The 21,796-nt window shown below is 39.3% G+C and overlaps 1 pseudogene; it reads right to left on the reverse strand.

Moving 5' to 3' along the window:
- The window catches only part of LOC148030378 (mitochondrial phosphate carrier protein 3, mitochondrial-like), a 33,893-nt pseudogene extending 27,610 nt beyond the window's left edge, over positions 1–6,283 (reverse strand).
- Positions 6,284–21,796: the final 15,513 nt, after the last annotated feature.

The following is a 21,796-nucleotide window of genomic DNA, read 5'->3' on the forward strand; positions in this document are numbered from 1 at the left end:
GAATTGAAAAAGGCTCTTACGACTCCACCAATCTTGCGAGCCCCTAACTAGAACGTAATGTTCCATGTGCACATAGACGCCTCTAAGTTCACTATTGGAGCCGTGCTATGCCAGCCTAGTGAGCATAACTTGGATTACCCAGTGAGTTTTGCCAGCAGGCAGCTAACAGAAACCGAGATGAACTATTCCACGACGGAAAGGGAGGGGTTGGCCATGGTATTTGCGGTAAAGAAATTCAGGCATTACTACCTGTTGGCCACTCCCTTTGTCTTCTTTGTTGCCCATCAATCCCTACTGTATCTTGTGAACAAGCCTTGTGCTACGGGGCGCATAGCTAGATGGTTACTCCTTTTACTGGAGTTTGACTTCTCTGTGGTTGTACGCAAAGGAAGGCAGGACTACATGGCTGACCACATGTCCTGCATACCCACAAGAGAAGCCGCTGGACAAGGCATGCTTGATGATTTACCGGACACCCATCTTTTTAACTTGTCTAGTGAATGAGAATTGTTTAGAGCGAATCTGGCGCCATACTGGGCCGATGACATAGTGCAAGTGCTAACTACCAGAGCGACCCATTGAGAAGACTAGGCTGAAGAGACTTATCTTGAAAATTCAGCCATACCAACTGATAGTTGGCCAACTCTACAGGCTGGGATAAGACGGTTTATTGCGCAGATGCGTGTGTGAGCACAAGATGCATGACACATTAAACGAAGCACATGGCGGAATTGCTGGAGGACACTTTATTGGGGACACAACAACCCGAAAGGTACTAGAATCCCAGCTATGGTGGCCCACCCTATTCCGCAATGCAGCTAAATTTGTAAAGCACTGCGATGAGTGCCAAAGAACCAAAGTGCCTGAGCGAAAGGACAAGATGGAGTTGATCCCTATCATAGCCCGACAACCCTTTGAAAAATGGGGTATCGATTTTATTGGGCCTGTCAGTCCTGCAGCACAATATTGCCAAGCTTGATACATCATAGTGGCGACCGACTATTTAACGAAATGGGCAGAGGCACAAGCCACGAGGAAGAACGATGCTAGGACCACCGCAAAGTTCTTGTGGGAGCAGGTAATTTCACGGTTGGTTATCCAATTGAACTTGTAAGCGACCAAGGCACACACTTCATTAATGAAGTGATTGCCCACTTGCTCTCTACCTTCCTAATAATTCATCGGAAGTCCTCTCCCTATTACCCTCAGGCTAATGGCCAAGCCGAATCCACAATTAAAATTCTAGTCAATGTGCTTACAAAAGTCGTGTCTACTTCGAGAAGTGACTGGGACAACAAGCTAATGGCGGCCTTGTGGGCCTATCGCAGAACTTATAAAATGGCTATAGGACAGACGCCCTTTAGGCTGACTTACGGAACTGAAGCCATTTTGCTTGTAGAATTCTTCATCCCTAGTTTGAGGCTAGCAGTCCAGGAGCATTGGAAGGGAAGAGAGGCTTGGACCAACCGCTTAGTGGAACTTGAGCGCTTAACGGAGACCCGACTCCTCGCCACTCACTCTTTGATTTGTGAAAAGGCTCAACGAAAGATGTGGTTTGACAAGCATGTCATGCAGCGAGACTTCGAACAAGGGGACCTTGTTCTGCTGTACTCGGTAAAAGGACATAAACAGAAGATGAAGTTTCGGGGGCTAGGGCCTTTCAGAGTACGCATGATCGGTAGGACCGGGAATGTCGAGTTGGAGACACTTGATAGTGAGAGAATAGGCTTTTTTAATGGCAGTCGCATTAAGAAGTACTATCCTCCTTCACATCCATTACATGAGCCACCCATACTAGAACCCCCACTAAACGTCCGCATGGCTATTGTAACTAACCTGACAGATCAAGACGAAGAAGCAGTGGCACCGGCATACCTGAGGATCATAGTTGCAGCAGGAGCGGTGTATTCTTTCGAAGCCTTGATTGATGAAGGTGCTGACTACAACATCCTAACACATGACCATTGGACATGCATTGGTCAACCGCAACTACAGCCCACTAACGCTAAACTCACCCCGTTTGGGGGTACCTACTTACCCACTCCTAGGGAAGTGCAAGGTGGTCATTTCCATCGAGTCTGAAAGTTTACCAGCCTTCTTCCATGTGTTACTTGACACTAAGGAAGCTGGTAATGTATCACTATTAGGTCACACTTTCAAGAAACAAACCAACTCTAATGTGGATTACAACCTAAATCGCATACATCTTGCTATCGGCAATGTGCGCATAGTGATGACTTTCAGCAAGGGCTGTCTTAACTCCCCCACTTTTACAAAGCCGCCGATAGAAACCCCTACGACCATGATTCAGCTCGAGTCTGAACAGACAAAAAATACGGCCTCGTGCCGAATTCTCAACCCCAGACCCACGCCCACCAAGAGCGCTCACAAGGCCAAAGAGTCCAAGTTTCTATGGGTTCCGAAACGGCAAAAACCACATCTGGGTAAACCACCCAAGTATGATTCTAAACATCCAAATTATCAACCGTCCCGACCCAAGAGGCAATCTAGGCGCTATCGCCATAGACGCACAACCACGCCGCATTGGATTCCCAAAGACCTCTTGCAGGCACAAGGATACTACGAGGGCAATCCCTAGATTTGGGTGCCTAAAAATGGCCAGCTAAGAAGCTCATCTACAAGCAATCTCACCCTAACGAGAGAGGCTTGCACAAGTGGCGCCCATAATACAGTTAGCAGGCCAGGGCCATCGGTTGCTAGCAAGCCTCAGCTCATCTATCGACCAAAGCAAATGCCCCAGGCCTTAAACCTACCTAATCCTGAGAACTTACAAACCACTATGACTACTCACTCAGAACCTAGTACAACCCCCATGCCTCTAAAGCTTCCTGCAGCATCTCAAAGTGCTTCACAATGCGAGGCCCAACCCGTGACACCGATGAGGAAGTCACAACTATCCAGTCCAGTTGCACCAGCCCCGCCAGAGGGTCTTAAACCTTCATACGCAATACGACCTTTCCTCTCTTTGGCTAAGGACCTTTCCGCCACTTCTGGGGATGATTTAATAACCTATATTAAAATGTTAGATGAAACTTTCACTACATTTGCTAGAAGCTACGAGAGGCTAGACCTAGGTCTTTTGGACAAAACGCTTGCTTTGGATGTTCGTGCATTACCATGCACTTGGGAGGAATACGAACTTATGACCACTAAAGTTCTCAAAATTGCTACCCAACTGATAGTAGCAAACGATGAAATCTCGAAGGATCAGGCTGCACTCAGAAGACTTATCACTTCTTATCATAAGCCTCCTCGTTCTGCTCCTAAACAGGATTTGCAAGAGCTCAAGCAGATGGCAAGCTTACCTTCCACATTCTTGTAGCAGTGGTTTATGCTAAGGATCCAATGGGAGAAAAAAGGTTGTCGCATAATGACCAATGCTGAACAATGCAGGGCAATCAAAACTATCGAATATGACCCCACTTATGTGGCACACATCTCGTTTAAGGTCTTGGACATCACCCGTAATCAGCATTTGGATGACCATGTGCTCGCCCACCCCTACATTGACCAATTCCTCACCAAAGAGAAATTACATGTTGCCAGTTGCCTCAGTACCGGAGATCTCTTCCATGACGTTTTGACCTACATTTCCCGAGTCTCCATCCAACCATCTACTCTGATTGTCATGCCCAACTCGAATACAATCCAAGCTTCTATGATTGGCTATTGGCTAGGTAAGTCAACCCACGCGAAACAATGCTTACCTCGCCCTTCCTGTGCTAATCCTAGGAAGGATTCTTTGAAAGATCCTTGACGAAGGGGGGAGCAAGGTGAGCAAGAGCAGAGCAAAGATGAAAAGTTATGTTATCTAGCTAGCAGATTGTTATAATTAAGAAAGTTTCTATGGAAGAATACTGCAGAATAAAACAATAGCAATGGTCAAGCCTCTAAGCAAGTGTACCCATTTTGGGCCCATATATTTTTCTCTCAAACTTAGTTCTAATTAGAAATAAGCTGATTGTTAGGCATTAATGTTGGCATGTTGTGTTGATAGGTCACCACCATGGCAGGACAGGACAAAGGAGGCAAACTACCATTCTCAGAAGAGGAAATGACCAAATTCGGCCTGAATCAGTAGCTTGATCTTCCAAAAGATCATCCAACTTTTCTTGTAAATCAGTAGCTTGATCTTCCAAAAGATCATCCAACTTTTTCTGTAAATCAGCATCAGCAGCTTGTAAAAATAACTCCACTTTCTGCATCTCCAAAGCTTGCTGCTCAGTCCCATCCAACTGATCATAGCGGCTCTCAAACTCTCGTAGAAGAGCGGTAATTGAAAGTCCCTTATTAGGCATAGAAACCCATGCTAAGAAATTCCTGCGATTCATAAGACCTGTATCCTCCAGAAAATATTCATCTTTTAATGCCTTCTTAAACTCTGCCCAGCCTGCATGTGTTTCTTGAATTTCTGAAATTCGGACTTCAAGAGCGCGGACCACGATTCGCAAGAAGTAGCGGCTCCAAACATCTTGAGAAACTCCAAAAAAATTCATCTTTTCTTCATACAAATGCAGGTAAGTTGACACTTGCTGGCCATTAAACTGCTTCATCTCCTGTTGGACAGCTTTCAAGGCATCCATAGCATCACTATCACGTTTTGCGTGAGCTTGCTGCTGCATATAAAGGGTAAATGACTGAAACAGGTTCTTCATGACATTATCATCTGTCATCTCTTCTTGCGAGTCTCCCATCTTGCTGAAAAGTGACGCATCACTTTCACGTCGGGTTCACCAGAAATGTCGTAGAGTTCACGCAAGGGTTGCAGAACACGGGGTTCAAGATACAGCAAGAGAAGAGGCTAACAAGGAGAATTCAAATATTTGATGCCAAATTTCACTATATTTCTTGTCAAGAGTGTTACAAGAAATTCATGATTAGAAAATTCTGGTGACAGTTACATTGATCAGAAGAATGGACATTATCTAGTAATCCAGTCAAACATATCCCTTAGTGCAGAGAATCATCTGTTGTACAACACATCTGATTTCTGATGGTCATAGATGTTTCTATCAAATACAGATTACATCAGCATATGCATTTTGTAACTTGACAATTGCCTGTTCAGCAGAAGATTTCAGAAGATTAAGAGATCTGAAAGAATCTATGTACTGAAATCTGCAATATTCTAGAGTATCAAGTGTCCACATCTGAAATTGTATAAGCATAAGAATAGCCGTTCTCTGTTTGTCATCACGACCTGTTCTTTCAGAAATGATTCATGAATGTCTTATAGCATTTATATGTGGAGGTTTCAGACATTCTAGTTCAGCCACACACCCTGTTATTCAATTCAACATAAATTGCATTGATCACCTCTTTCGTACATGAAAAGCAGTTACAACAGGCTGTGCACCCTTAGAGTTGTTTAGGAAAGACAAAAGATTGTCATCTGGATGTGAGACAATGGCACTGAAAACTCCTATAATGTAGTCACCAGCAAAGCTAACTGCAAGCTGTGTAGGTTTTGAACACTCTTCTTTGGGAATAGGCACAACATTCTTATACAGCAGCTCAACCGTTTTCTCAAAACATGCAAACTTCATCATAGTGTATGGAATCTGGCGACCCCATACTGGATTAAGACCCTTATAAAGGCCTGGGTAGCCCTTGGATTCAACAAACTTGGGAAATCCATCAGCCAAGTCTCTGGTAAAACCTGGCTGGGTTTGAACACGAACTTTCACAGCTTCAAAAGGACATAAACCAATTTCAGCAATGAATTCTGCAGATGCTGATTCCTCCAGGTAAATAAGGGTCTTGTACTAATCAACATTCTCTGGCCCAGCCAAATCAGTATAGTACTTCTTAAAGTACTCGTAGAATCCAAACTTGGCAAATTCTGTCAATGAACTGTGTAAAGATTCGATCAAAGAAACCCAAATTCCGAGCCACACTACAACTAAGCTCAGCAGGGAGAGGCATTAACAGCGTGTCCAAGCTAAAGGCCGCCTTAAGAACTGGATATTCTTCTGGAAAGAGAACTTGAGGCGAAGGTCGATCGGAAGGCTGGAGTTCTCTGCTCTCATGCGCGTGCGCCAAGGACCACACTACCATTTCACTACACGGCCATTATGGTCGTCCCCATGTTATATAGATGTCTTCCTAGAAAACTGAAGAAGCAATTGCTTCCGCCTGCACATGAAAATAAGGTTGCAAACCAGGATCCAGTAAATGTAAGGGCTGGGAAAGCACTGAGCGGTATTCCTCCAAACATCTGTCGTGGGATGAAGCTATAGGCAGCAAGCTGTCCGTCTCCCATAGCCTTGAGTTGGTGATTGTGCCTCCTTCGTGATCACCTCCGAGACTTCCACAAGGGATCTCTGTGTACTCCTATCTTGGGTACTAATTTTTCCTGATTTGTGAGTGCCTCTGGTATTGTCAATTGATGATGACGATTGCCTCCACTGTAGAGCGAACGATAATAGCCAATTGCAATATGATTTGCTCTCCAGTCGGCAGCACATAGCAGCATCAGTCTGTTTTTTCGGCTTTGGCCTCTACTCCCCTCTCCTCTCAGCCACCCAAAACAGCCTGCTTTCCCCTTTCTTTTTCTCTCCAAAAGCGGTTCAAAACCCCAAATTAGTTTCCCCCTTCTAGCTTTTTCCTGTTGATCCCATGGGAGAGAGACCGCTTCCTCTAAAAAAAAACCAATAAACTAAATATTTCTAGTGTCTGACCTGCTCTGGTCGATGACATCAACAATGACAACCAACGCTTATCCCTCTCGCTTTTCCCTTCGAAATTCCAGCAACCAGCTCCCATTTTTCCCTCTTCCAGTTATGTAAAAGAGTAACTAAGTTTATTAGATTTGTCACTTGGGTCTTTGTGTACTCCAAATGAGCACAAATCCAGTGAATGTATTCTGAAATTCTAATGACATTAGAGCACAACCGTCATTAGTACATTTCTTGACGCGCGAGAAACCTTCAAGTAGAACCTCAGCCAATGTATCCACTCCATACTCCAAAACCATTTCTCGAACACTCCTGAGGTGAGAGAGTTTCAAAATTCTCTTGCCTCAACCTTCTCCACATTCAGCATGAGCTCCAAATGATGATCAGCTAACCACTTCATTGCAACATCCACAGCGAATTCCCGAGCCTTCCTTCAGTTCCACGATATCCTGCACTTTTCTTGGTACTCATGATTGTAATTGTCAACATAATATTACTCTTTGGCATCAGCTTTTTATATTTTTCTGACACACACACATCATGCATCCAAACAAAATCATACACACACACAAACGGAATATATACATTGGATGCGGATTATCATAATGCATCTCACACACAATGAATCACACGCAGAAAATAACACAAATGCACAACAAAAGAAATGGAGGTGTATACGACTCGAATGCGCAGCAGCACGACAGCGTCATCCACAGTAAATATGTTTTGCAATGATGCACCATATCCTGTGGGTGTTTGAATAGACCGTATCCATCAATTGATAATTGAAATCTTCATGGGGGTTAACACCGATGGTGCATGTGCATACTCTTTTCTTCTTGTCTCTTCATCGACTCGAGGCCATAAAGCATGCTTGAAATTTTTCTCCTTTAAGTAGTTTTTGGCTTGCTCTGTGTCCTTCAAACCAATCAGATGTTTCCATAAAGAGTGTTCTACATTCTTAAATATGTGCATAGGATCAAGAAGATGACAAATCTTCAGATCCTTTTAATACTCTACATGAAACCATATAGAGATAGAGGGAGCTAGAGAACTTCATCCTCTTAGACCATGTCATCGTCTTCATCACTTGCAAGCTCTTACTATGGATCCATGATAGGTCCTTCTGTCCACTTTTTGTACCAATCTATAGGCATCATCGATATACTGGACATCAGCCACTCTCAACCTTTGCATTGAAGTTCTAGCTAGTTTTTTTCAATGTAGTGAGTTATTTGCAGGCAAGAATCGTCTATGCCGAAGATATATGTTCTTGTTGAGATGCTTACTATACTTAGATTTCAACCAATCACCGCATAGGGGACAAGCTTTATAACCCTTTGTTGAACACCCTACATCCATAGTAAAACATTTAGCATGAGCATGAAAGATTGAATTGAAATGAAAATACTCCCACATATGCTACTTAAATCACAATCAAATACCTGAACAAAATCCATAGCCAGGAAGTTGCTAGATTTCCACGAACTTGAAACCTTATTTTGTCATCTTGTTTTGACATGTCAAGCACATCTATGCCTCTCCATAACTCTAGGACATCATCAATAAGAGGAGCCAAATAAACGTTAAGATCTTTGACTTGAAGTTTTCTTGGGATTACGAGGGACAAAATTAGGTGTTGTTTCTTAAAACAAATAAATGGTGGCAAGTTGTAGCTCATAAGAACTACTAGCCAAGTGGACCATTTACTTAAACACATGGAGAAAGGATTCACACCATCCAATCCAACACCCATCTTAATGTGTCGCGATTCTTGTTCAAATTTTGGCCACTTTGAATTGATATGCTTGAAGGCAAGACAGTCCAAGGGAATTTGCATAATCCCATCTGTACTTACATTCTTTGCTCCCCAATCCATAAGATTGCTAGATCTCGGGTCCGAAATATATGTTGCATACAAGGAGCCAATGGAAAATGACGAAGCATCTTGCAAGGGATCTTTCCCCTTACATCTTTAAAACACGATGTCTCACATTTTGGGCATCTCTCCTCGTTCTTGTATTCACCTTTGTATTAAATACAATCGTTGGGACATGTGTGAATTGTGTTGTAGTCCAATCCAAGCTTGGTGATCATCTTCTTTGCCTTGTCTCTTGATGTAGGAAGGACATTATTTGTAGGTAAAAACTTTTGTGATAGTAGCCTATAGCATTTCAAGCACACATAACTCTTAGTTTTTGTAAATTTCATTTTAAAAAAGCACACTAATATAGTCTCATATATGAAAATATTGAAAGACAATATAAAACAAGAATGAGAATGCCAAATTCTAGCTTATATTTCTATAATTATATAAAAATGTATTAAAAATATTTAAACATATATATTTAAGTTTGAAGCTACCTATCAGACTTAGTTGTATAGACCAACAATTTATCTACTATACTATGTGCATGGATCATATCTTATCGGATAAGGTATCATCATCATTCCTCACTAGTCATTACTCTCTTCATCGTCCTTCTCACCATCATGCTTGCCGTGTTTTTCATCGCTTCCTACTTGACTTTTTTTGTCTCTTTTCCCTTTATTGTGTTGCTAGTCGTATTGATGTGGAATATATATGCTTAGAAATAACTAAAATGTTTCATTCTGAATGTTAAAAGAAATGACATAATGCATTCTACTACACATTATTTCTTACCATAGCTACTTAGTGATGATGACCTCTTTATGCTCTCATCCTACTTTGTGATTGAACCTACTCTTGACCATGTGCCAAAATTATCAAAGGTATAGGATCCATGCCTTGTTATGTCATCCTCTTATTCTTCACAACTCTAACTTTAACTAAGGCTATCTTGTTACTGATGATTTCTTAAATATTTTCTCATACCCAATGGTCTATAAACCACAAATGCATGGGGTTACTCATGCACAACTAAAATCACATCTTGGAGCTTAGCTCGATATTGGTTCGAGAAGTGCCTAAAGCAATCTCAATTTGTAAGAGTACTTGGATGACGAGTTTTGGGAATAATTTGAAGAAGATACATGCTATCCTAAACACGATATGATAGTTGCCATCAAATTTCTTCATTCTCTACAAGGTTTGCCAAGGTTAGACAAGTAAGAATATGGCAAAATACTCTTTGACATTGAATGAAGGGCTTCAAGTCATCCAAATGGGTTTTTGTGGCTTGTTTGGGTTGAAATACATAGGGTTTTTGCAGGGTATATAGCAAGGTTCTACTATATATAGAGGTTTTTGAAGCATCTTTCATTGGTCCTAGGGTGCTGGCTCAAAACATCTATCTCTCTAGAATAGATAGAGGCTTTGGGCTATCCAAGAATATATTTTTGAAAGGATTTGAAATTGATATAGTGGGTTCTTTTACAATTGTTCATAACAGTAAGTAAGAGGGAAGAAGTAACAAAATCCATCTCATACAAGGTCTCGTTCATCCTTTTTATATTCCACAACTTGGGCCACTACGAGGATGGTGGGATATACCTTCTATGATTGATTTTATTGGATGTGGAATGAAATTTTAAGCTGATATATATGTGTCAACTATATGTATAGTAGAGATTTAGTCCATAACAGTGTATGCTATAAGTTCTTGTCTCAAAATATAGGCCTTATGCACTTATAATGGGTGCATATATTGGGTTTCTTAGACTTGTTCAATTGCTCACTACATGAATCAGAGGACATATTGCTAGCTTCCTTTTCTAATTTCTCTTTGTGAAATTTTTAAAGATTATTTTTTCTTAAATAGTTTTAGCTAAACCCTTGTGGTTAAGGCCTTCTTCCTTATACACTGCCCCAACGCCAATGCTATCTCATGCAATGAATTTGAACCACAAATCATTCATGGTGTCTCATGCGATGAAATTGTATGTATAGAGGAATATATTGATCCTATCTCATATGTCAAATGGGATCCATGCTTGCAAGAGAAAACTAGCTAACTTGAGATAATAGATATCACTAAGCGAAAAATGTATTTTGTAGGAGAACCTACTCAAGCAGTCTTGTAGGTTGAAGAAGACATGGGTTCATAGGGTATTCAATTGGAAACTATTGATGATTTCATTGCTATCATAAAAGGGCCTGATGTTGACAATGGAATGTTTAAGGATGGAAATAATGATGTTATGGTTGAAAATGTTATGGTGGGTAGTACTACACATAAGTGAGTTATGCAACAATAGATTCATGAGGAAGAGGATGCTTACTTTCTTCCTAATAGCCACTACTCTTGTACACACTAGGCAAGAGCTACAACTAAAAATTTTATGAAGATAAATGTTCTGGAGATGCAATGTTTTGCTCTCTTGGACCATCGGTTTAAAAATAATGTAATGATATGTAGCTTGTATATGAGAATGGTAAATGGCCAAAGGATGTGGATCGTAGCTAGCATATGTTGGCTGCAAACAACTCACCAAGGGAGCTCTATGCTACATGATGGATTATTCTAGTGACTATTGAAGATGTTTGAGATGAATATCACTTCTTTATGCAAGATTCACGTAGTTATCTAGCTATCTTTAGATAGCCATACATTGTGGAATAAAAAATGGAAACTAAGATAATAGATGAGGGTTCTTCTTATGCTCGTATGTGATGTAAAGATGGTAGAAGGGCATTTCAATTTTTAATTGCGTGTGTTAATCATCCCCATAATCAAGATACACTTAGAGATTATCTAGCTCTATCTAATACTAGAGAACTCAAGAGTTTTTAGACAACACTGTTGTAAATGGAGGTAATAGTAGTGCTACACTACAAGGGTCCACACATATAGCGACGCTAAGTAGCGACGTTTTTTTTCGGCGTCGCTATTTACATCACTAATCCTCGAAATATTTTAAGTCAAAAAATGTGTCGGTATTAGCGTTGCTATTGGCGTCACTAAAAACGTCGCTATTAGCGTCGCTAAATAGCGATGCAAATAGCTACGTAAATAGCGACGACTTACTCTGGTAACATTTCACAGAAACCCGAATGTTTCTTTCAAATGCGTGCACGAACTGCAGAAGCAAGGCGAAGGCGGAGAGAAAGAGAAAGGGAGGTGAGCAAGAGAGGGAGGTGAGCAAGGAAGCAAGCCGCAAGCCGCACGCGAGGAGAGGAGCGTCGCTCGCACGAAGAGATCATGGAAGAAGAAGAGAGGATGACGGTATGCCCTATTTTGGTTTCTTTACAATCTTTGTTTTGCTTTGCAATGTAGGTTAGAAAGTGTTGGTTTCTCTTTGATCTTTGTGTTGCTTTGTGTTGCTTTGCAATGTAGGTTAGGAAGTGTTGAAAGAGAGAGGAATGGAAGCGAGTGTTTTCAAATTTTTTCTTGTGTTGGTTTTTATTCTTTGCAATGTAGGTTAGAAAGTGTTGGTTTTTCTTCAATCTTTGTGTTGCTTTAATTTGCAATGTAGGTTAGGAAGTGTTGAAAGAGAGAAATGGAAGAGAGTGTTTTTATATTTTTTCTTGTGTTGGTTCTCTTCAATCTTTGCAATGTATATAGGGTAGGAAGTGTTGAAAGAAAGAGAAATGGAAAGGAGTGTGAAGGGGGATGCTTGTTTTGCTTGATTGTAATTTTAGAGAGAGAGTGAGAGAGATAGAGATGTAGAGAAAGAGAAATGAGATGCTTGTTTTGTTTGGATTGTATCTTTTGCAAGATCTTTCTAGGATCATAAAAGTAAAATGCTTTGGTGATGTTACTATTACTCATGAGAATACGTTTGAGAGATTTAGAGTCTAATTTCTTTCTATGAGCATAAGTAATGCTTCCAAAAACTTTCAAACAACTCACTACTAGCGTCTAACCAATAAAGGCTTCAAAAGGAGTTGTGCCTTTCAAGGCATAATGGAAGATCTATTAACTGTTATAAAAATGTATCTGTGTGAGCATAGTTTAGAGCCGACCTCAAAGATAGATAAGTTTAGAGCTGAACTCAAAGAGATAGGTACAATTTTTTTTTTTAAAAGACCTGAAATATATATAGTGGAGTGGTCCCAATATACAATATCGTGAGGCTTGGCTCAATCAACGTATCCCCTGTCCATGCACGCAATGCAAATTGGCCATTCATCGTGGAAACATCATTTGTCCATAGAGCATGTGCAACGGTATGGAGAGTTTCGAGTTGAGATAATCAACCAAGCAGTCTTGAATTACGAGATTGCGGTAAGTTCTCTCTCATTACTATATGACATGTAATTGATTTAAGTATAATAGTTTGGGGTTATCTTAGAAGTTAGCTCCTTAACGTCCTTTACAGGGTCAGGGCCATGTTAGTACATTGCAGTCCGCAAATCTCTTGTGTCCAGTAAGACGGGTTCATCCACGTTCTATACAAATGCTATCCGAGATAACTAACTGTCTCATAGAAGGTGATAACTCTCAACCCCCTTCTATGGGTGAGAATGCTGGAGACATGGACGATTCTCCTGCTTTTTTGGAGCCCGAGTTAGAGGACATGATCGAATCATTGCTTCTAACGGACTCGGAATCCCAGGATCCTTTAATTGCGAAGGCTGCCATTCCATTGTATGATGGGAGTCGGGTATCCCGTTTGAAGATACTTCTTGCATTGTTGAGAATACAAACAAAATATGGATGGAGCGATGCGAGTGTCACAGAGCTATTCACGTATATTATGATGTGTGTGATTCTTTATTGAAAGCCATTAAAATGTGCTATGTAGTACTCTAATAACGTGCTTCATTGCAATTTGTAGAACGTTGAAATCTTACATTTTGCCTACCCAAAACACGATGCCTGAGTCTCGTGATGATGCAAGACAAGTGCTGCGAAAGCTAGGCATGGATTATAATTGCATTCATGCTTGCCCTAATGATTGTGTTCTCTTCTGGGGAGAGTTTGAATTGTTGGCCACATGTCCCAAGTGCGGTGCGGATAGGTATCGAAATGACTTGCAAGGACAGATTGTTCTGTAGAAGGTTTTGAGGCACTTTCTACTGATACCGTGTGTTCGTCACATTTTTCAGACCAAGAGTTTTGCAAAGTTGACTACATGGCATGTGGAAAATCGATCCACAGATGGTGTATAGCATACACCAGCTGACTCAAAAGCATGGCATTACATTGATGAGACTTTCCCTGACTTTGCAAAGGAGACGAGGAATCTACGATTCGGTCTTGCCATGGATGGGGTAAATCCTTTTGGTTTACGTTCCACCTCCTATAGTGTATGGCCCATGGTCCTTGTTAACTACAATATACCGCCATGGCTTTCCACCAAGAAAGGACACCTTTTGCTCAGCTTGCTTGTTCCTAGACGATACAAAGTCAAGAATATGGATGTCTACCTCTCTCCACTGATTGATGAGCTAAAGGAGTTGTGGGAGGGAATTGTAGTGGAGGACATGAGCAAACATATTGGTAGGCGATCCGCAACTATAAGGGCAATTCTTATGTGGACCATGCATGACTTTCCAAGTTGTGGAGAATGCTCTAGTAAAGTGTGTTTTCTTATTTTGCTATTTTTCTTTGAGCGATGTTGGTGTTATGACATGCCTCATTGTACATGTGTGTTCTGCAGGGCTAGTCACGTCAGGTTACCATGCATGTCCTCTGTGTGAACCAAGGTTGGATTCTCGTATGTCAAAATCTATAAAGAAGATGGTATTTGAGGGACATCGGGGTTTTTTTCCAGAGAGTCATGTCATGAGAGAAGGATTTCTTGGTTGCCATCCTATGAGAAGGAGAAGGAAGAAGCGCTACCACCCGCCACACCAAACACCCAAGGTGAGTCTCTCTCTCTCTCTCTCTCTCTCTCTCTCTTTGTTTCTCTCTTTCTCTCTCTGCTCTGTTTGTGTATTTAGGATTTGTGATTCCATTATTTATTGCATTTTGTAAATCATCAATGGCGGTCATCGAGCTAAAATCAATCGACCGAGCACGTCTGATAGCGCGTCTACATCTCAGTGTAGACGCAGATATAGACGCGAAAAATATTTTCTCTCATAGAGTTTGAGGGCACGTCTTAGAGCGCGTGTGTTGGCGTGTGTACTCTACAGTCTACACGCGGTGATACATGCGCGTGCAGAGCATTGACCTGGAATGTGCGTCTGACAGCGCGTCTGTGCTGCATCTTAGATGTGAATATAGACGCGCTGGACAGAAGGTTGACTTTGGGAGCGCATTTGAGGGCGCGTCTAACCTGCAATTTAGACGCGGGGATACACGCGCCAGGTCTCCTAGTTCTGGTAGTAAACAATATATTTTTGCAATGATGAATGTGACCAATACCATGTTTGTGTTTATTAGTTTTCTTGTTTATGAGAAGCATTAGTACTTAGGTTTTATGCTAAAGAAAGCTCTTTGAAAATGTAGGTAATATATGATTTTTTGTATGTAAATAAATTTTTCTTTTTCCTGTATTTTTCTTGCAGATGTTGTATCCTAGTTCATCTAGCAATGACCCGGATTTGGATCGCATGAATGATACATTGGCCTCGTTTGGTAGGGGGTCAATGCATTTTTTAGAGGTTTTCCTAGTAGGGAAGACTTCATGGGAGAGATGACCAGACACCTTGGCCACTCTCCCAGAGCGGATGAGGTGTTCAGTGTCATGTCTGGAACGCCTCTGACGTCTTTGCCTGGCACTACTTCCTGAACTCCACATGCAGGTACTCCACATGTAGGTACTCCATATGCAGGTACTCTACGTGCAACACTTGTACGTGCATCGACTGAAGCACAAGCCTCTGCAGAAGCACATGCATCTGTAAAAGTTCGTGCGTTCAGCGAGGTAGAGGGTAGTCGATAGAGAGGGAGGAGGGAGAGTCGAGGGGGAGGACAAGACTTGTGTGTATTGAGATATCGAGCTCCACTCCTGATATGCCAGGGTGACCGTTGTGCATTTATGTCACCGGCTTGTCAGTTGTTGCAGATGCGATTGGTACACTGCCTATGAATAATAGCTAGATGACAGCTATCCTTATCTACTCTGGTTCGTGGCTCAGTTAGTATGCCACCTTAGTTAGTTAAGTTTGGTTTGATACCCATATATAGGGTTCTTCTATTTTCTATGTACGAGAGTTCTTTTTGGCTTACACAACTAAGAAGAGGAAAACTGTTTTCAGCCTCCATCTTTGTGTGTATTCCCCCATTGTGCAAGCAAGAAAGCTACAAGTGAGACTGCTTCCTTCTCTCCCACAATCTTGATATGGTATCAGAGCCTTGTTCGTGGTAAGGAGCTCAAGAAAGCAAACCAAGTTCGCGGTGTTCTGGTAAGAGGACCAGTGTTGCTTTCATTTTTCTGTTTTGGGAGCAAGTCTCTACAAGTAGCACAGCTGGAAAGTGCAAGAGTGCATTGTCTCAGGTTGAGACGCCCTTCGCGGTGAAGCAAGAGGGCAGTATATGCTACGGTTGAGACCCTGTTTTTTTTATTTGAGGCCATTTCGGGCCCTGTTTTAGAGGCGGAAGTTTTCTGCACGCACTCAGGAAAAGGCCCAATTTTATGCTGTGCGACCTACTGTTCTACAGGTCGGTGAAAAGTTACTGTAGAAATTGCATCGTATACTTGTGCGCAGAGACATTGGAAGTTACAGAATCATCCTTGTTACCTGTTGATGCAAAATCGTCACTAGGAAGTGACTGTGAGGTCAAATACCACTTTTGTCAGTTTTGCAGATTTTCCCTTGTGAGGCTGAAGCTGTGTTTTTTGCAATGACAGAATTTTTTGCAATGTTATGTAATGGCATTTGATTCTCTTTCACAGATTGTCACTGAAAATCTTGACAAGAACAACTTCCAAGCATGGAAGTTCAGAATGACGAATTTCCTTATGGGAAAAGGATATTGGAAATTTGTTGCAGGAAATGAAGAAGAACCAGTTCTTCCTGATGTTCCCAATCAACAGCAAATGCAGGCATTTAAAGCATGGCATGAGAGAGCCAGGAAAGTTATATACTGGCTGTCTATCAGCATTTCAGACTCTATGATTGTGCATATTCAAGATGCAAGTACGCCAAAGGAGGCATGGGATACTTTGTCAAAAATGTATAGCACAAATACGCAAGCCAGGAAAATGCAGCTCAAGCAAGAGTTGCACAATGTGCAAAGAGAAAGTATGAGCATCAATGACTACCACATAAAGGTGAAGAAGATTGCAGATGCACTTGCTTCCATTGGGTCGCCAGTGGAAGATGATGATTTAGTTTCTGTGACCTTGAATGGTCTAGGAAAGGATTATGCACAGTTCCAAACATCTATTTCCGTCCGTGAAAGATTTCCTGATTTTGAGGAGTTGATTGCTCTTCTAATTTCTGAGGAGCATAGAAATGGTGGTGCATCTTCTTCAGGAGGAACTTCAAAAGAAGTCATCTTCTACTCAAATGCTGGAAGAGGTAGAGGCAGAGGTAGAGGAGGCCGTGGTAGAAATTAGAATATGCAGCAAACTCAAGAAAACTAGTCCTATGGAGGAGGATGTGGTAACTCTTGAGGCAGGGGGAACCAAAGAGGTCGTGGTGGATAGCAAAGAGGCCAAAATACAAACAATAATGTTGAATGCTACTACTATGGTAAAATGGGTCATATGGCTAAAGACTGCTATAAAAAACAGAATGACATCATGAATGGAAAATTGCAACAAGGGAATTATGCATCTTCTAGTAGACAGGGTGATGACAGAAATGAGCATTTATTTATGGTGCAGCACATGAACAATTCTGTGACAAGTGCAGAAGAAAGCAACGATGTATGGTATGTTGACTCAGGTGCATCAAACCACATGACAGGTCATACAGAATGGATGGAGGATGCAAGGAAAATGGAAAAACCAGGATTTGTGGAGATTGGTGATGATACTACACATCCTATTGTGCAGATTGGAAAAATTCCTTTGTTTATGCAGGATGGGAAAAGGAAATACCTGTCCGATGTATTTCATGTCCCGAATATCACCAAGAATCTGGTTTCTGTTGGTCAAATGGTTGAGCAGGGCTTGCAGGTCAGATTTAATCCTCATGGATGCTTTGTTGAGGATATGAAAAATAAAGGTCGCTTGATAGCAAAAGGAAAGAAGAAGGGCAGAATGTTTACGTTGGATGCAGACATGCCTGAATTGAGTGCAACAATGTTTGCACATGGGACCGGTGTAGTTGTAGATATTGATATCTGGCATAAACGCATTGGTCATGTTAATGTACATCGACTTAAATCAATGCAGGCCCAAAATATTGTTGCAGGATTGTCTAAATTCAAGGTTGCAAAAATGCATAAGGTATGTGAAGCATGTCAATTTGGAAAACAAGCAAGGAAACCATTTCCTAGACATGTTCAAGAGAGTAAAAAGCCATTGGAATTAATCCACTCTGATGTGTGGACTACTAAAGCTACATCTCTTGGAGGTTGTCATTATTTTGTCACTTTTATTGATGACTATAGCAGAAAAGTTTGGGTGTATTTTATGAAAAATAAAAGTGAAGTTTTTGGGCATTTCAAAACTCTTAAAGCTATGGTTGAAAAAGAAATAGGCCTGCAAATAAAATGCCTTAGGTCAGATGGAGGGGGAGACTACCTCTCAAATGAGTTTGCAAGATTCCTGTAGGAGCATGGCATAAAGCAACAATATTCATGCAGTCATACCCCACAACAAAATGGAATTGCAGAAAGGAAAAACAGGCATATTGGAGAGGTATCTCATGCCATGCTCAATGAAAAAGACATGTCAGATTTTTATTGGGCTGAGGCAGTTGCTACAGCAGTCTACATAATGAACAGGACTCCTAGTGCAGCAATACATGCACAAGGAACTTTCAATTGATCCCCATATAGGAAAAAAATAGAATTCTCCATGGAATTCCCTAGTTGAAAATACATATAAGTGGGGAAAGTAAAAACTAGGGAAAATGGGACATTTCCTAGTGAGAATAAGTAGGGAATCACGTAAGACTTTTATTATGTAGGAAATATTTCCTACATAGAAAATTCCTATATAGAAAATTCCTATGTAGGAAATATTTCCTACATAGGAAAATACAAAATTTTCTATGTAGGGAATAATTCCTATATAGGAAATATTCGATATATAGGAAAAAATTTCTAGAGGTGCTTCCCTAGGTACTCTCACTAGGAAATCTCTCATTTTTTCTATTTTTTACATTCCCTACTTATATGTACTTTCAACTAGGGAATTCAGTGGGAATTCTCTTTTTTCGTTATCACTTTATCTACTAATTTGCCCTTACTCTTAGACATGCTAATATCAAACAAGAAATTACACAATAAATTTTTAACTAGAAAATTATATAGAGAATGTCATCATTTCTAAGTAAGGATCAATAATATACATCTAATGATCAAAATAGATTAAACAAATTAAGACATTTACATCTACTTCTAGCAACCAAAAGAAAAATGAAAATACTTTTAAAGGAGCATAGAACTAAAAACTAATCAAGCAACATGTGTGTCTTGATTGTTTTATCCCTTAAATCTCCAATATGTTGCAAAGTAATAAATGTTTGAGTAATCCCTCAAATCTCCAATATGTTGAAAAGTAATAAATTATTAACTCAAAGTAGAAGTTATGCTAAAACTTCCACATCATCTAGACTAGGCACATTGCTATTTTTGTTTAATACAACTTTGCCATTTCCTAGTAGCCAATAAATAATCTCTTTAATCATATCATCACTTGTTGGCTTCTTTGTATCCTTAATCAAGACTCTAAAGCTAGCTTCAATCTTTTTGAGATTCATGTATGTACTCTTTAAAGAAAAGTACATATCATGAATTGTAGGCACACCAAGATACTTAAAAAGTATGGTTTCCATGTTCTCTTTTGTCATATTAACCTGCATTGAATAACAAAAATAGAATAAGTAACTTATTATACTATGTATAGATAATTAAATGACACGAATTATAATATGAAAAGCCATAAATTTAACTACATGACTATTATATATATATATATATATATATATATATATATATATATATATATATGTATATGTATATATACATATATATATGTATATGTATATGTATATGTATATGTATATATACATATACATATATACATATACATATACATATGTATATATACATATACATATGTATATGTATATATACATATACATATATATATGTATATATACATATACATATATAATATACATATATATATAAACTATATATATATATATCAACTATAAAGCTACCCTTTAAGCATCGTTTGAAATGTTAATCTAAAAGCTATAAATTGAACTACATGACTACAATTATATACATCTAATTAAAATATAAATTAACAATAAAGTTACCCTTTGAGTATCATTTGAAATGTTAATCTCAATGCCTTGGTTTGGGAGATCTTTAAATTCCTAATCCAAATAAAATATAAAAATTAGATTATGCTTTTCATGTATGACATAAACAAAAATATAAACATTTACATCTAGCACCTTTGGTTATTTTTCGTTGATATTGGTACCTCGTTTCATGCTCCTTTGTTGCAAAAGATCCTCCGTCTTCTCACTTGGCTAGTCAACACGTAAAATAAATAGTTATGTAATAAATCATATCTTTAGTTATTCACTAAACTATAACGCTATTGTTCTCTCACAAACATATATCAAATACCTTCCTCTTTCTTTGACTTTTTCGAGATGTTTCATTAATGTCATCATCTGGATTAGCCTACATTCAAAACTAAAATTAGTAATCACATTAAAAACATTTATATAGAAAAAAAAGTTACATACCTTATCATTGCTTGAACTATGGATTCTTTGTTTCAGAGTTTCTTGCTGTTTAGTTGAGTACATTATTTTGTCTAAACCATGTGACAATAACTTTGAAAAGCTGGCACAATTTTCCATATCAAGTGTCTCATCTTCATTTTCAACATCCTACATTTTAAGCATGTAAAGGATAAGATACTGTTAAGAACATGAATCATATGGTCAATCTTAAATTTAATATAAAGCAAAGAACCTCATCGGATGCATAACATTGAAATTCTTCAAAGCTCTTTTCTTCCTCCATGAACATATTCATCTATGGGAAATGAAAGTTAATGTATAAGTATCTGTATAAGAGACATTCTCAAAGAAAGTTATTATATATGAGCTTAAAAGCATTACCTGCAATGATAAATCTGTTTGCTTGTATTGTTGTCCTTCAAAGGAGCTACTTTCTTCAAGAGGCTACATCGACAAAATAAGATCATGTGTATATATTAAATGTCTCCAAAATATATGGAATCAAGTACAAAAATGATAAACATATAAGATTATAAGATACCTTTTTCAAACCTTCTTCATTTGCAATATCATCCATGCTAGGAATGTATATATCAAGTTGATTAGAACCAATAGTAGCAACATATGGTTCACTCTGCTTTCAATAGACACCCCTAAATGAGTATGGGAGAAAAAGAACCAATCCTACACTTATGATATCAAACTTATAAATCATATCATCTTACCATTGATGATGTTATGTCATTTGATACATTTTGAAGCTTATCTATATCATCCACTCCAAGAGATGCGGATAATTCTCTCTAGATGTCATAAGATTAATAGTTCAATAACTAAGAATCTACATCTCAAATATTAGGAAGCCCAAATAAAAACAGTAACAATCAACTTACCTTCTTTAAAAGATATTTTTTCTTCAAATACTTTCTTTCATCTTGCTTTGTACCCTTCCACCAGTCATATATGTCATTCTCTCTCCATATGTACTCACATCCAATAAACTTCAATGGTAAAATCTCATGGTGATTTTCTGATATGATTTTCATGATATACTCTTTATCCGCATTTTTATAACGTAGATCATATGGGTTTAAGGATTCAAACCACCTATGTACTCGATGATAATTTTCGAGCATGACAGTGTGTTGACTTTTAAAGTATTCAGCCAAGAGCTTTTTTCCATAAAGTCTACCCTCTTCTCTAAATTTCAACATGGGTGGCCGATAGATATCATCATATGATGGTATGCGTATCACTCCTATTGATACTCAAGTGATGAAATATCATTAGTTAGTATAACCATTTCAAAAAATGACTCATTATCAACATAAGAAAGCTGGTAATACCTGATTCTTGGCTTGAAGAAGTGTTAAGGCAAGCAATCTCAATGTCTTCC

The sequence above is a fragment of the Lygodium microphyllum genome, chromosome 10 (assembly GCF_053477565.2).
Source record: "Lygodium microphyllum isolate KBCC chromosome 10, Lygodium_microphyllum_v1.1.10, whole genome shotgun sequence".
Lineage (NCBI taxonomy): Eukaryota > Viridiplantae > Streptophyta > Polypodiopsida > Schizaeales > Lygodiaceae > Lygodium > Lygodium microphyllum.